We start from the raw sequence: 17,518 nt of genomic DNA on the forward strand, positions 1-17,518 counted from the left end.
CGACATCTCATCTACCGTTTTCCGAAAACAATCCTTCTCCAGCGGACTTATACTATGGGAATTTAGGCGAATCGGAGGTGCATCCCTAGTGTCTATGTGATGCCACAACAAAAGATGTACGACCAACATCATATTTCCCAGAACTAAAAACATCCATAAATTCCAAAAGCAGTTTGCGGAGACGCACCCACTGCTCAGGTGTCAAATGATCTTTTCGTTCATACAATTCCCGTAACCAGTCCAGTTCCTCATCACATCGTGGCAGAACGTCCCCCTCACTCGCTGCCAAGCACACCTCGACGTCCGAGTTCTGCGCCGCCGACGCATGCGCTAGCATTGTCGCCTCTTGAATGCCCCGTATTGACAATCTGTATGAACGGTTCGCAATTTGCCGGTACGATTGTGAAAGCCCCGACTAAGGAGGGCATCTGAGACACAGCGTTCGACGGCATTAGCAATATACCCTCCCGCAGGTTTTCCAAAGGCAGTCCGTTTTTCAAGCACAACGGCACGAGCATCTGCGTCACAGGTGGAACGCACACCATGCGACTAACTACCGCATGCACCACAGCGTTTGCAGTTGTGAATTTAGATGGCGTTCCCAAAAATTTAAGACATTTCCGATGGAAATTCCAAACATCCCTTTTCTATGGAGATTTTGAGCGGCATCCTCTGCAAAAAGTCCGTGCCCAACAAACACGGTACAGCCAGGGCAGTGGAAACCAAAATGTATCTCATCACGCACACCTCTGTGATCTGAATCGTAGCGAGCATGCAACCCAAAATTCTCAGGCTACCCCCGTTAGCTGCTATACATTTGCCATCAACTGGTTCCAAGGCCTGGGGCGAGGTCGGCAACAAGCGAAAAGTTTGCAAAGAGATCAGGGTCTCCGAAGCCCCCGTATCGACAATTACCCTAACCTCCACCCATTGAAAAAGCGCCATCACGTCCGACAAACCCAGTGCAGCACCCAAAACGCGATGTACTAACGCGCCCCATACAACATTGCTGTGCGACCCGTCCGAATGAGTGGTTACAAGGTGCGATGGCAGGGATTGGTGATGTGGAGGAAACGGCCGTGTATTAAACATGTCGTGACTTGCCTGTGGACCCCGGAACGGGGGAAATCTGCAGTTCTGGTCGCCCGACGCCCTTGGAAAAGCACCTCTGTGTCGCCAGCAGGCCCGGGTGAAGTGACCTCGCCGCCCGCACTCGTAGCACGTCCACGGCGCGCCACCTTCGTACATCTCGGGGCGGCGGGGCAGGCTCGCAAGTGTGATGCCGCCGCCACGAAGCCGTTCGGCAGGCGCCCCATCCCCGACCTCGCCACCACCAAGCAACGGAGCCAACCCCTTGTCCCCCTCACCTCACCTCACATGAACACACCCGCACGCATTTCCCCCCCCCATAGAGCTCCGAGGGGAGGTCACCTGGCCGACCGGTTTTATCCGAGAAACCCTTATCGGGATTAACTCTCACGGTTTCCGGTGATCAGGGAATTGGATGACCTCCCCCGTGCTACGTTGCGCCGCGGCGCTGCGACCGGCCTTAATATTGTGTGGTCGCGGCGTGGGGCATTCGGCCACCGCGGTTGAGGTGCATTTCCCCCCACACACACCCCCACGGGTCGACGGGGCAAGCAGGGGAGGGACGGGACAGCATGAATAGCGGGACCGCAGGGGCTGTTGCGCATAGTCATGGAGGGTTGGGATAATTACGGTTGAGTGCGCAGGCCCCATTGTTAAGGAGGGTAAGGGATTAATTAGAATTTACGCCGCGCACGCCGCACACTGATTAGCATATCAAAAGCGCCCGGAACCGCCGTGCGCGTGCCAGAGGATCGCGAGCCCATTGTTCAGAACCGCATCCCTTTGAGGTCGGGAGGATAAATAGGGGGCGCAAAGGGGAAATCGCTCTCTTCTCTCCAGGCCAGAGGACCAGCCACAGCTCCAGCCAGCGACCCGGACATCCGTGCGATGCGTCGAGGTGTACTGTTAGCACAGGGAGCAGCGAACCACCGTGGGCACCAAACAGTGAGTGGGGAGGTGAAGTAGGATAATAGCCGATAGATAGGGAATAGGTACAGGTTTAGTGGAACAGGCCAGCCTCGTCGTCTCACTGATTTAACATTAATTACCAGGTAGCAGATAATAAATCATTAATAGCGAAGCGTGGCCTCGCGTGATCTTGTCGAGCAGTGTGAGCGTGTGGGTGCGCTGTGTGCACAGTGGTTCGCCACGTGAGTGAGCGCTGCGCGGAGCTGAGCGCGCGGGTGAGCGTGTGTACACCGTGGTTCTGTAGTGCTGCGGCTCGCCTCGGGGGAGCGCTGCGAAGAGCGGTGCGAGAGTGGGTGTAGCGTGTGTTTACCCCGTGTGTGATACAGGTGCGCGATCATAACGCGAGTATTCAGTGGTGAGTGAGTGCCACGGGGAGCTGTGTGCGTGAGTGCGCATACGTTCGTTACGTGTCGGATACGGATGCGCATTGGTAACGTGGTTATTCGACGTGGAGGCGAGTGCCGCACAGGGCTATAGACGGGCACACGCTCGCAGTGTGCGAGAGCTGCACGTAGCGGTGTAAAGAGGGGGAGTGTGGCGTTTGATTGATGATGCTGTGCGCACGTATGCTCGCAGCGTGGGGGCGCAGCGCGAGGCTGTAACAGTACGGGCGTCGCGTTCGAATGCTGGCGAAACCATAGCGGGTAATAGGGAGGTGGGGTAACGTAAACGAAATAGGGGATGCAGGCGGGAGGGACCCCGGGGGCCAACGGCCCCCACATATTGGTGTCAGAAACGGGACGATCCCCAGCGCCCCCAAGGGAGAGAGACCCCCCAACCCAGGTTAAAATCAAATGCACATTTACGGGCAAAGGAATTCCATCATGGAAATCGTTTGCCCGCAGCATCAGTGGGGCTAAAAAGGTTAATGGGTGGTCGGATGAGGAGGCGTTGCAGCAGTTAGAGCTACATTTAGATGGGCGAGCAGCTGACTTTGTGGAAGCTTTGCCCGCAAGCGCACAAACTCAGTGGGAAGAATTAATGTGCCAACTTGAACGGCGCTTCGGCACCTATGACGAGGAGGAGGCGCAGGCGGCCTTAGAGGCACGCCGCCGCGAACCCGGAGAGGATCTGCGAGATTACGCCGAGGACGTACGCATGTTGACCCAGCTCGCGTACCCGGAGCACGAGGCGAAAGTAATTGAGAGCCTCTCCGCAGGGAAGGTCCAGCGATATTTGGCACGCACCCCGTGGTGGCAGCCAAATATAGACGGTGCACGCCTCTCCTTTAACACACTTGTCGAGCGCGCGCGTAAATGCGAGAAGCTCTCTGGTGAGCGCGCGCAGCCTCGAGGGAGGGGACGAGAGTGCGCCGTAGCGAGCCTACTCTCGGACGAGGAGGAGGAGCTCGCCATCGCAGGAATGGGATGGGCAAGGGAGCCCCAGAGACCCAGCGAGACTACCCCGGGGTGGGTAGCCGGGTTACAGACCGGCATTGGAGATATTGCTGGCCGGGTAGACCGAATGGACGGTAAGGTAACCCACGTAGGTGAGAGGGTAACCCAGGTACGCGAGGAAACGAATAAAAATATGACCAAACTGCAATCCTCCGTTGAGACCATCCGATCCGAGATGGGGGAACTAGACTCCACGGTAGGAGGGCTAACTGGAAGGATAGCCTGACTAGAAGCAGAGTATGAGCAGCAGCGCACTGGGGGAGGAGGGAGTGGGCAGAGAGCCCAATACGGAGCCGCCACCCCTCCCCGGGCGTGTTATGTGTGCGATCGGCGAGGGCATCTCAGGAGGGACTGTCCTCAGGTCGCCCGAGCTAGACAAGAGCTAAGGTCAAACACTAAGGCCCCCCTAGAGAGGGGACCACCGGGGGATGAAATCGACGTAGCCCCGACACAAACAAGCTGTAGTGATAATGGCGAGCGAGTGATCTCCACACAGGTTCCAGCAACAACGCCCGTGGAAACGGTGACTCCTGGCGACTGGCTGCGGGAGCTGGTGGCGGGGATCACGGGGGCCACGTCGCTGGTGGAAGGGGAGGTAAACGGAGTGCGTACCCGAATCCTGCTGGACACGGGGGCGGTGGCCTCGCTCGTGAGCGCAGCGCACTGCAGCGCGATCGGGGTCGACGTGCGTCACCTGCAGGCCCCGGACCGCGCGCTGCACATGGCGAGCGGAGCCGGAATGGGGTTGCTGGGGAGAACCACCCTAGAGGTCCGCATAGGCAGCCAGGTGTGCACCCAGGAGTTCTACGTGTCGAGTGCGTTGTGTCACGAGTGTATTGCAGGTACCGACCTCTTAGAAAAGCTGGGACTCAACGTGCAACCCCGCCAGCGATGCGCCACCATGGAGAGCAACGGCGAGCGGATACCGTTCCTGGGACGAGAACCGACGCGCCCCCGCTTCACACCTGTGGTCGCTATCCTGGCGCCGGCAGTCACCATCGGGCCGCTCACTGAGATGCTGGTGCCGGTGGCAACATCCCCCACCGACCCCGCGCTCCGACCATCAGGGGAGGTAATGCTAACTCCTCACCCGGAGTTGGCAAAACGGTATGGGATCGTGGGATCCGCCACGTTGGTCAACGCAGATGGGGACCGATTGTTTATGCGGATGTTTAACCCCCACAGTACCCCAGCGATACTGCGACGGCGCACCCCGATAGCCACCGTACACTCCCTGCACGCACGCCACTCTAACGACTCGGTGTTCGCACTCTGGGCTGAGGACACCGGTCGTCCTGAGGGTGACCAGGACCTGGCCTGGCGAGTCGGCCCGACTCCCCGAGCCGAGGTCGTTCCCCTGCTCGACGCGTTACATGTACCATGGGCAGATTTATCTAGGGGAGAGGCCGATCGGCTGCGCGAGTTACTGCGGGAGTATGCCGACGTGTTCAGCGAACACGACTCGGACGTGGGTCGGACCGACCTTATTAAGCCCAAATTGACACCGGTGCAGCCCGACCCATCAAACTCCCTGCGTACCGAGTGGGCGCACCCGAACGCACCCAGATCAAAGAGGCGGTTGGGGACATGCTTCGCGATAACATAATTCAGCCCTCGGCGAGCCCCTGGTCAGCCCCGGTAGTACTAGTAACGAAAAAGGATGGGTCAACCCGGTTCTGCGTCGATTACCGTAAACTGAACGCAGTCACGCTCGGCGACGCCTTCCCCATACCCCGCATCGACGACACTTTTGACAGCCTCGCAGGAGCGCGATATTTTTCCACCCTCGATCTCGCGTCCAGGTACTGGCAGGTGGAGATGGCGGAGGAGGATCGGCCGAAAACCGCATTCACCACCCCGATGGGACTATTCGAGTTTCGAGTACTCCCGTTCGGACTCACCAATGCACCCGCGACGTTCCAGCGGCTGATGGAGTTGGTGATGCGGGGTTTGCAATGGGAACAGTGCCTGATTTACTTGGACGATGTGATCGTGTTCAGTAGATCTTTGTCTGAGCATTGGTCTAGGCTACGAGAGGTGTTCCAGCGACCGCGAGCGGCTCATCTCAAGCTCAAGCCACGTAAGTGTTACATCGCACAACGCGAGGTGGGGTACCTCGGGCATCGCGTCAGCGAGGCAGGCGTGCGTACCGATCCGGAGAAGGTACGCGCCGTAGCGGAGTGGCCACGGCCAAGGAATCTGACGGAGATCAGATCATTTTTGGGGCTCGCCACCTATTATCGTCGATTTGTAAAGGGATTCAGCGAGATTGCACGCCCCCTCACCCAACTCACTTCCCCTAAGCACCCCTATCAGTGGACGGGGGCCTGCCAGACGGCCTTCACCACTCTCAAAGACCACCTCACCCACGCCCCCACCCTCGCTTTCCCCGATTTTACCACCGATTTTATTTTGGACACCGACGCCTGCAGCAGCGGGCTGGGCGCGGTGTTGTCACAGGTACAGGATGGGACAGAAGGAGTCATCGCGTACGCCAGCCGGACCTTGAGTGGGGACGAGCTGAACTATTGCGTGACCCGCCAAGAGTTGTACGCCGTGATTTTCGCATGCAATCAGTTCCGGCCGTATTTGTACGGCAGGAGATGTCGCGTACGCACTGACCATTATGCTCTGCAGTTCCTTCTTACATTCAAGGAGCCGCGGGGGCAGATGGCCCGGTGGTTGGCGCAGTTGCAGGAGTACAACCTGCAAATCGAGTATCGGGCTGGCCGGACGCATGCAAACGTGGACGCCTTGTCGAGGCGACCCACGGTGTACGATGAGACAAGGGCGGAGGAGGCCTGCCCGTGTTTCACGGGGGGACGCTGCCGGCAGGCAACGGACCTTTGAGCGGCCGCGGCCACTGACCCCCCCCCAGCGAGAGAGAGTGCAGTGTGCGCCACAGAGACCCTCACAGGTGGCACCGAGGATCCCGTCGACCGCCCGGCAAGCGCAGGACCCGCGGCTCGGGACCCGATCGGACGGATCCAGGAGGACGTCGGCTGCGCCTTCCCGGGCCTGAACGACGAGCAGCTGAGACAGACCCAGCAGCGAGATCCCGATCTGGCGGCAGTGGAGGCGGCACTGCGGGAGGAAAAGAGCGCCCTACCAGAACCCTGGAGCGGTTTGTATGCCCGGTTGTGTGTGCAGAACGGAGTGGTACGGGAGTTAACCGAGGCCAGCCAGCCGGGGTGCATCTGTGTTCCTGCCCAGGTGCGACCCCAGCTGCTACGGCTGGTGCATGACCACCCACTCGGGGGCCACGATGGGGAACGACGCACGCGAGAGACCCTGCGTCGCCAGTATCTCTGGCCCAAATTGGCACAAGACGTGGCGGCCTGGGTACAGGGCTGCCACGCCTGTCAGCAGTGCGGGACGAAACCGGCACGATACCAGGTACCCCTAAGGCCGTTCCGCGTCAGCCGCATGAATAAGCTGGTCGGGATCGATCTACAGGGGCCATTCCCACGATCCCATCGAGGCAACCGGTATATTCTAGTCGCGGTAGAGTATTTCACCCGCTACCCCGTGGCAGTGGCCATCCCTGATAAAACGGCCTTGGTGGTGGCCCGGGCATTCGTGGAACATTACGTACTCAAGCACGGGATCCCAGAACGAGTCCTCACCGACCAGGGTAGCGAGTTCGAGGCCGAGCTGTTCCAGGCACTGTGCCGAGAATTCGGAATTCAGAAGGACCGAACCACAGCGTACCACCCCCAGGCGAACGGTATGGTAGAACGCATGAATCAGACCCTAGCGGGGAAACTCAAACGTATGGCGGCTGCAAATCAACGGGATTGGGACGAACACCTCCCCTACGCCCTTTTCGCCTACGCCACCACCGTACACACGTCGACGGGACAAACCCCGTTTTTAATGATGTTCGGCCGTGAGTCTCGTTTACCCGCAGATCTGCTATTCGGCGTCCCTTCCCCCCAGCCGGAGGAGGGAAGCCGCCCCGTGGAACACCTGTTGGAGACCCTGCGAGAAGCCCGAGGCCGAGCATACCCGCATGGGTGAAGCCGCGCATCGGCGGCAGGAACAGGGCACCCGACCCCGCATGGAACCCCCCTTATTCCTGACAGGCGCTAGGGTGTGGCTACACACTCCTCGCATCGGGGCCGGGCAGGTGGGGAAACTGACGACCTACTGGTGGGGACCCTGGACCGTGGTGCGGCAGATATCCCCCTGGACGGTACTAATTTATGGCGGGGAGAGGGGTCGATAGACGGTGGTCAATGTCCGCCGCTTAAAACCGTGGAAAGCGGCCCCGGCGAGAGAGAACCCCGTCACCCGAAGGCCCCGAAATCCCAGAGTACCCCCACCCCTCGTGTTGGGGGGCCTCGCACACTACATGGGCCCCGCCGGGCCCCCGAGACACCCCGATCCAGTCCGGAGACGGCGCGGACGACGGGCCCTAGACCCTTCCGCTGCTGAGTTTGTGCCCCAGCCCACAGGTGCCGGAGGACCGGGAGAGCCGCTGGAGTGGAGGAGGAGGCCGACGCAGGAGCTGCAGAGGACGGAACCACCCGCCCTGAGGCCAGCCACCAGGTCCGGATGGATCCCCCGGACCCCGCAGCGTTTCCTCGTGGGCGCGGCCCAAGCGAGGTGCTCCAGTCAACCCGTGACGGGGACTGGCACCTCAAACCGCAAAGAACCATCACGTTTTTTTAACCAGTACGATGAGAGCCCCCACAGGCTGGAGGAAGGAGAGACGATATCTTGTTTCGACATCTCATCTACCGTTTTCTGAAAACAATCCTTCTCCAGCGGACTTATACTATGGGAATTTAGGCGAATCGGAGGTGCATCCCTAGTGTCTATGTGATGCCGCAACAAAAGATGTACGACCAACATCATATTTCCCAGAACTAAAAACATCCATAAATTCCAAAAGCAGTTTGCGGAGACGCACCCACTGCTCAGGTGTCAAATGATCTTTTCGTTCATACAATTCCCGTAACCAGTCCAGTTCCTCATCACATCGTGGCAGAACGTCCTCCTCACTCGCTGCCAAGCACACCTCGACGTCCGAGTTCTGCGCCGCCGACGCATGCGCTAGCGTTGTCGCCTCTTGAATGCCCCGTATTGACAATCTGTATGAACGGTTCGCAATTTGCCAGTACGATTGTGAAAGCCCCGACTAAGGAGGGCATCTGAGACACAGCGTTCAACGGCATTAGCAATATACCCTCCCGCAGGTTTTCCAAAGGCAGTCCGTTTTTCAAGCACAACGGCACGAGCATCTGCGTCACAGGTGGAACGCACACCATGCGACTAACTACCGCATGCACCACAGCGTTTGCAGTTGTGAATTTAGATGGCGTTCCCAAAAATTTAAGACATTTCCGATGGCAATTCCAAACATCCCTTTTCTATGGAGATTTTGAGCGGCATCCTCTGCAAAAAGTCCGTGCCCAACAAACACGGTACAGCCAGGGCAGTGGAAACCAAAATGTATCTCATCACGCACACCTCTGTGATCTGAATCGTAGCGAGCATTCAACCCAAAATTCTCAGGCTACCCCCGTTAGCTGCTATACATTTGCCATCAACTGGTTCCAAGGCCTGGGGCGAGGTCGGCAACAAGCGAAAAGTTTGCAAAGAGATCAGGGTCTCCGAAGCCCCCGTATCGACAATTACCCTAACCTCCACCCATTGAACAAGCGCCATCCCGTCCGACAAACCCAGTGCAGCACCCAAAACGCGATGTACTAACGCGCCCCATACAACATTGCTGTGCGACCCATCCGAATGAGTGGTAACAAGGTGCGATGGCAGGGATTGGTGATGTGGAGGAAACGGCCGTGTATTAAACATGTCGTGACTTGCCTGTAGACCCCGGAACGGGGGAAATCTGCAGTTCTGGTCGCCCGACGCCCTTGGAAAAGCACCTCTGTGTCGCCAGCAGTCCCGGGTGAAGTGACCTCGCCGCCCGCACTCGTAGCACGTCCACGGCGCGCCACCTTCGTACATCTCGGGGCGGCGGGGCAGGCTCGCAAGCGGCAGTCCTTCCACTGCTGCAAGCGGTTCCGGCTCCTCCAACTCGGCCAGGCACCCGGCCGCACTGGTGCACACCACCAGAGGCTGCGCCACCACCGCCATTGGTTCGTCGCGAAGATCCAGGTTGGTTTGAATGTTCCTGGCTATCTGCAAAGATGACATGTCGTCGTCGCTGTTGCTGGGAAGCGAAAGGACAACTCACAGCTCCTCTGCCATCAACAGAAGCTTCTCCTGGGCCAGAGAGTCAAGAGCGGCTTGATTCCTCGCCGGGTAAGCCTTCTGGCCAAGGGCTAACAATGCGCTGCGGTAAGCGAGGGGAGACTCCGTGTCCGCCCGCTTTCTCAACTGAAATTTCCACTTGACGACTGACCGCGGTTCGTAAATGTCCTGCATTGCCGCGAATGCCCCCGCCAGCGATGAGCGGACTTTAGCAGGGATGCCATAGAACACCGCCAGTGCATCGTCATCCAGGGCCGTTGGCAGGGCCCACAGCGCGTCGTTCTCTGCCCAATGGAGCGATTCATACGCCGCTCAGAAGCGCGTCGTAAATGCCGTCCAGTGGCCAACTTTTGCCTTGAAGCGCTCCACATGTAGCCGGCGTCGTGAACCCAGGGGTGGCGAACCCAGCACCTCAGCGGCGTCCGGCTCGGTCCGCAGCTTGGCTGGAGTTGTGGCCGCGTCGTCAGCCACCACCGGTGCTGCAGGAGCGTGTGGGGACTGGCCCGACACCGCCGGTGCCTCTCGTTCTGTCACCATGAAGCGGTCGAACGCCTCCATGAGCGTCGCCAGCTTGGCCTCCCACTGGCCCATAACGGCCTTCCATTCTTGAGCTGGGCTCGGGGTCTCTGTATCATCTGGTTTGCCCTCCTGCCCCGGAGGCACCCAATCGTCCAGGTCCTTGGGGGGAGCGGCAACATCTAGCCCCAACGGGTGCACCACGCCTCCATCGCTGCTGTCGGCCGACGAGTCCACCGGTACGTTTCTCCGTTTGGCTGATTTCTTCGATATCTCGGTTCAGTTCAGCAATCACTTCCGACACCAGTTGCAGTGCTGAACTTTACACGGACAACTTCTTCCTTTTCTGTCATCACTTTATTTGTTCAACACAGCACATTTCGCCACCATCCTTTAGCACGTTCTCCATTCACTCGCCGCGCTCCGCCGGACTCGCTCGCTCCGTTCCTCCCTCTCTCTCTCTCTCCGTCTCTCCTGACTCCCTTCTCTGCTTCCCTATCCCACTCCAGCTGTCGCTCTCTCTCGGCTTCTCCGTCTCACTTTGACTGTCACTCTTGTTCGGCTTCTCCGTCTCTACTGCTACCCTATACTTCTTCTTCCACTCCACTCGTACTCTACACTTCTTCTTCTACTCCACTGTTACTCTACACTTTTTCTTCTACTCCACTGCTACTCTACATTTCTTCTTCTACTCCGCTGCTACTCTACATTTTTCTTCTTCTGCTCCGACCGACTCCGTCTAGCTCCCAGCACAACTCCCCTTCTCATTAATTCCCAATTAATTAGTTGGCATCCCCCTAAAGCCCAGCGCCTCCAGCCCCCTGTGCCACCTGTCTCCTTCCCAGACTAAGAGGCTCCACTCTGTCCCACCAACAACTACCGTCCAATCACTGCCCCGCATCCCTAATTGCCTAACGCGCCATCTCTGTCTCCTCCGTTGTCCCCCAGCAACACCAGCCCATCCCGGTACGACCCCACTGTTCCCAGCACACACGTGTTTACACTTACCCCTTTGGCGCGCGTTAAACCACTACATATATAAGGGTCTCGATATATTGCTGTGTCCCTATATATTTCTATTGGTGTCTAGGCATCTCTTTTGGTCTATGTATCTCTGTGTGTCCCTACATATCTTTATGGGTCTCCACGTGTCAATCTGGGTCTAGCATTACTATGGGTCTCTATGTATCTATATACGTCTCTGTATATTTGGCAGCTGCTACAAAGTTCCACACAGTAACGATCAGCCACTTCGTAGAGCTTTCATTTGTGGTGGCAAGGTAGCTTCTGAATAAAGAGCTACACAGCTTAGTGGGGCCTGACCTGGTAAAATAAACAGTTGTTTTGTACAGTTTGTGTCATGGGCACGGCTGGGTAGCTCTGTGCTATATTTAAACCTCCCTAACGTGACACAACACCACCCCAGTCGTCTTACAAGTGCTGAAGTTTAACACAACAGGGGTGGTCCAGATGTATTGTGACCAGCATCCTCCCCCCCCCCACCCCCCCACAATTAAATTTTATAAAATGTAATATATATTTAAAGGAAGGTGTATTTAAAACATAAAATAACATTCAAAGGAAACAAAGTGTTAGGGGTCAATTAATTGGGGCGGTCACCAGACAACTGGACCACCCCTCTAAAAGGCACACAATGGGATGGCCCCCGCAATTTTGACAGCTGTGGTTCTTATCCGTTGGTGGCCACCGCTGTACAACCTTTGTTTCAACCAATTACCACCCTTGCCTGACCCAACATGGTTCTGAGAATTAACGTCAATATTTGAACCAATCCTACGGACGCTCCACATGCGTGACGACTTACGGACAGACCTCTGGAAACCTCACTCCTTCATAAGTAGAGGCGTCCCCGTATTTATTTTGTTATTGGCAACTTGTCTGGAATAGCCATTGCTGAATGGTTCACCTCTTAGGACGGTTTTGGCGAGTACTTTTGGAACTACAGAATAAGAAAAAACTAAGATAAAAAATACAGAGGATACAGCGTTGTTTGTGTTGAAAAGCAGAAGTGTCGTCATGCGAGTGTCAAAATGAAACTCAAAACAAGAAGGATAAATATTTTCTTCTGCTATTTATTGACAATGTCTTTTTTTCCTGCTGTAAAAGATCCTGTGTACATTATAGGGACACCACTTACGACTTATCGTGTGCATGTGACAACAACAACAATTTACACTGAGAGAGTTTGTAGGGTACTGCCACCAATGCACCCCGCGTATTGAAGGTAGAAAATAGACAGAGCCTGCAGGGTAGAAGGGGAAGGCCTTGGCACGGGGGATAAAAGGTGATTTAGCCACTCAACCACTCACCCACCAATTCATAAACTTACATACCCACCCACCCAGTCACTCACTGACCCACCCACTTACTTACCAACTTACCATCTCACTCACTTACCCACTCAAGCACTCACTCAGCTACTCACCAATCCCCCCACTTACCCACTCACCCACCTCACCCACCCACCTCACTCACAAATTGATTCCATCACTCACTGACCAACAGGGTAAACAGGGTATAGGCCAATTTAAAAGAGGTGAGTTTTCAAAACGGGGAAAAAACAGCTCTAACGACTCAGATTGTCTGATACACACCCACCACGCACGCACCCACCCACACACCCACCCAATCACCCACTCACCCACCTCCACTCACCCACCTCTACTCACCAACCTCCACTCACTCAAACACCCACTCGATCACCCCACGAACAGATCCTTGACCTTGGAGTCCTTAGAAGGAGGCGATCCATAGGCCTCAGGGGTCTCGTTGGTTTATGAGTGGAGATCGGTCCCTGTAGGCAGTTATTCTTAACCTGGCGTGCACGCAGCCCCTGGGGGTGCGAGATGCCCTTTCTGGGGGGTGTGAGACGTGGCCAGAATTTTTAGAAATTAAGCACGGGCACGTAACATTATTAAACATTTTTACGATCGAGAACCAAAGGGGTGCAAGGCTGCAGTCAAGGTTAAGACCCACTGCTGTCAATGTTGCGGGGGCCATCCAATTGCGTCCCTTGCACAGGGGTGTGCCAGATGTCTGTTGAACCCTGTTTAATATTTCGTGATTTAAAAAGAATATTTAAAAATATTGATAAAATAATAAAAAAAATATACTTAAATATGTAAATATCTAATTAATTGTGATTAACAAAAAAAATTCTAAGCGTAATAAATAATGTGTTATTTTTTATGATTAATGTGTGTGTATGTGTTGTCTAGGGGTATGTACGTGTTATTACGTTTGTGTGTGATCTCATTGTGGAGTGGTATGTATGTGTGTTTATGTGTGTGTGATAATGTGTTTGTGATTGTGTGTGTGTGATCATTATGTAATGCGATTAAAATAATAATTTGCCAATACTCTTAATATATATTTTTTAGAAAAAGCATATATACAATACAGACGAAACACAGATGGCTTTATATTGAGATACAAAGACTAAAGACACAGACTATAGACACACAGATTAATATATGGTAGTATACAGACAGCACACACCGGGCTTCATATAGAAACACCCAGACTAGAGACACACAGATTCATCTACGGTAGTATACAGTCGGGACATAGATGGATTTATACAAGAGGTGAGTGAGAGACAGACCTTAGGCCCGTGTGTGTGTGAGTGATTGTGTGAGTGAGTGTGACTCAATCCTTACCCTCGGGGCTCCTCCAAAAACATCAAAAAACCACTACGGGTGGCCACGTGGAATGTTTGAACGCTCACTGCAGAGGAGAGGCTGCCACTGCTCTGTCGGGAGCTGGACTGGTACCGCCTGGATCTTTTTTGGTATTCTGGAGGTCAGGTGGACCGGATCTGGCTCCTGACAATATGAGGGGTGGACAGTCCTTTACTCTGGGTAGGAGACTGACAAACAACAGGGAGTGGCTCTTCTTTTCAACAAATAATGAAGGGGTTGTGGGAACGTGGCATTGAGGTGTGGGAATCTGTATGCTTCAGGCTACTTTGGGCTCGCCTTCCTATCAAGCAGAGGCGAGGAGTGGTGGTCGTAGTAGTTACTTATGCCCCCACCAAAGACGAACATCCGTGGAGGGATACAGGCAAGGCCGATGAGTCCACGATGCCTTCTATGACCTCCTGTCACAGGTGCTAGCTAAAGTGGCCCCTCGGAATAGAGTAATCTTGTTGGGTGACTTCAATGCGCGAGTTGGTCATGATGCTGGCACCTGGTCTGGGGTGATTGGAAGGCATGGACAAGATCAGCTCAATAACAATGGTAGATTTTTGTGCAGCTCATTTGGCTTGTAATTACTAACACACTGCAGGTCCAAGCAAAAACATCTGCTGGAATACATAGTGATGGAACAGCGGATGCGGGCCCATGTCTTTGAGACCAGGACCTACCGTGGAGCTGATCTGTCCACTGACCATCGACTTGTTATCTGTAAGATCCGCCTGCTATTTTTCCACTCCGGTGGTGGGTGTACACCGAAGACCCCATTCAAACCCATTGTGGCATGGTCTCAGATTGCTTATGAAAGTTGCAAACAATAATTTCATCATCACTTGTGGCTGAGGTTTAGGACTGTGGCACATGCAGCTGCAATTACTGCATTGGGTACACGGTCCAGACCTCCTCAGAGATCCTGGCTGACAGAGGTGTTCAGGCTGGCTGAGAAAAAGCGACAGGCCCACTCTCATCGTCTTCAGCATCCCACGACAGAGAATGAGGAGGCATACCACAGCCTTAGCTCGGAGGTTCGGAGAGCCGTGAGGCGCTGCAAGGATGGGTGGTGGTTGCGGGTTGCTGAGGAGATGAGTCTGCCTCAATGGCCCGGGATTACAAATCGCTCTTTAACTCCATCAAAAGGGTAACCTGCAGTGCCACATCTATTACCATATTTAGGGGCAAGAACAGGTTGTCAGATTTGCTGAGAATTTCTGTGAGGTCCTGGGGGAGGGAAAATCCCTCAACCTGGAAAAAATAATTGGACAAAGTGGAGATGACTGTGCTGAGGCTGCGATATCTCAAAAATTGGAAGAAGTCAACCGCTGTGAGTGGCTGGCTGAGGTGCCATCTGTTAAAGAATTACTGAAGGTGATTCAGTCTGAGACCAGGAAAGGCACCGGGCAGAGATGATCTCACAAGTGCAATGCTGAGGGAAGGTGACGTTTGTACACAGACTGCCCTACATGACATCATAACAACAGTCGAACACTGGACGGGCTCCTCAGGATTGGAATGATGTCCTGGTGATCCTCTTCTTTAAGAAGGGGGACCATACCAACTGTAATCACTGCTCAGTGAGCCAGAAAGGTCCTGGCAAGCATTATTCAACATCGCCTTGCCAGGCACACTGAGGAGAGGTTTGCGGAGCACCACTGCGGTTTCAGGAAAGGGCGGTCCTGCACAGATGCCATATTTTCTGTCCGTCTGCTACAGCAGAGGTGTAGGGAATTCAAAAAGGAACTACATCTCTGCTTTATTGACATGGTCAAGGCCTATAATACCAACCGTAGGCCTGGGCTCTGGGTTGTTCTTCGTGCTTTCGGAGTCCCGGACCCTCTGCTCACGATTATTAAGGACCTTCATGATGGTGAGAGTGCCCAGGTAAAACTACGTGACTGGGAGTCGGAGCCATTCCCAGTTCACCTTGGGGTACGACAGGCATGTCCTCTGGCTCCCACATTAGTTAACATCTATTTAGACCACGTAGTTCGTGTAGCCTTGAATAGCTGTACTGGAGGAATTTATATCTGGTACAGATGCAATGGGAGGCTGATCGATGCGCAGGTGGGGTCACGGGATGGCTCCCTATTGCTCAACCTTGTTATGTACTGTATGCCAATGATCTTGTAATTGCTGCTCACTCAGGCAAGGAGTTGGTGGCGCTGCTGCTGAACATGGAGCTTGCCACTAAGATGTGGGGATTTACCATCAACCCCACCAAAACTAAGAACCTGCTTTGGTATTTTGTACTATCGGACACTCCACCCCTAGAGTGCAGTATTTCGATTATTTGGCTGCTATACATTTCCAACATGATCCACTTTGTTGAGCTATCATTTGTGATGGGCAGGTCACTTCCAATAAATTAAGCTCTTAGCTCAGTGGGGCATTATATTGTAAAATAAATAGTTTAGTTTGATTTGTATTTTATTTGTTACAATTGTAGAGGAGTAGTTGCGGACATTACGTCACGCTCGCCTTCCAGCTGCGGTGACGTCATGGGATGTGACGTCATGCGCACCTTCAGGTGGGATGATGTCATGTCTCGCAAGGGTACTTAAGCTGCAGCACGTGATGTGAACGGGGAACGAGAAGGGTGGAAGTTAGGGCCAGGGGTAGGGGAATAGGAGTCTGGAGAAAGGCCGGCGTAAGAGCTAGGTGTGGCTGCGCTCCTCGGTCGGCCGATGTTGGATGAACCCTCGGCCAGCGCAGAGGAGGCAGACCGGGCAGCCAGCTGTGTTAAAAAACAGACAGAGTGAGGGGTCCGAGTGAAAGATCGAGCCTAGGACCCCTACCGCTGGATAAAGCGTTGCATCCTTATTGCCATCTAGCGAAAGCCCTTAATAAAACACCGGACTAAGCCCTTACCTGAAGATCCGTCTCTGATAAGTCGAGTTTTCCATAACACAATCATGGTGAACGCCGATGGGCGTTTTTGTTGCTGTGTGTGCATGCATGTTGCGTAGCCGTGCATGTGAATGTGAAATAACGATGGTGAAGTAAGCGGTCGGTGCGGCTGTGAATGGTCGGCACGTGGATATGCAGCCTCGGACAAAATGAGAGGGAGAGACGGTGACATACCAGCAGTGGGTGATGGAGGCGGGTAGAGTTGGTGATAGATTCACACCGAGAGCAAAAGGCTCGAGATTTCAGGATGGGTCACGGAAGTCTACAGAAAAATTCCATCTCGGATGCCACGATGGCATTCAAAAACTCGCCACATTGGGGTAATTACACGGAGATGGAGTTACAGGACATCATGAGATATCAACAAATATGCCAACTATATATTTTGTTTTGCCAGGCAGGGCTCACTGAGCTGTTGCTCTTTTTCAGAAGTGACCTGGCCACAAATGATGGCTTATCACGTGGAAATGTATTGCGGCCATCTGCTCTAAACGCGTGAAGTTGATTGTAAATGTGGAGGGAAATACCAGACCCGGAGAAAAATTCACGTGACCACGGTCAGAGAGAGACGCAAACTTACAAAAATCGTCAGGGTTTGGATCAAACCCACGAGCTCCTGTATATCAGGCGAGGGAGATAACATCTTGCCACAAACTTGCTGTAGAAGGGTGAGTTTATTTCTCGACACTAATCTCACGAATGAGC

Source organism: Lethenteron reissneri, chromosome 65 (genome assembly GCF_015708825.2).
Source record: "Lethenteron reissneri isolate LAM-NWPU_2019-01 chromosome 65, ASM1570882v1, whole genome shotgun sequence".
Lineage (NCBI taxonomy): Eukaryota > Metazoa > Chordata > Hyperoartia > Petromyzontiformes > Petromyzontidae > Lethenteron > Lethenteron reissneri.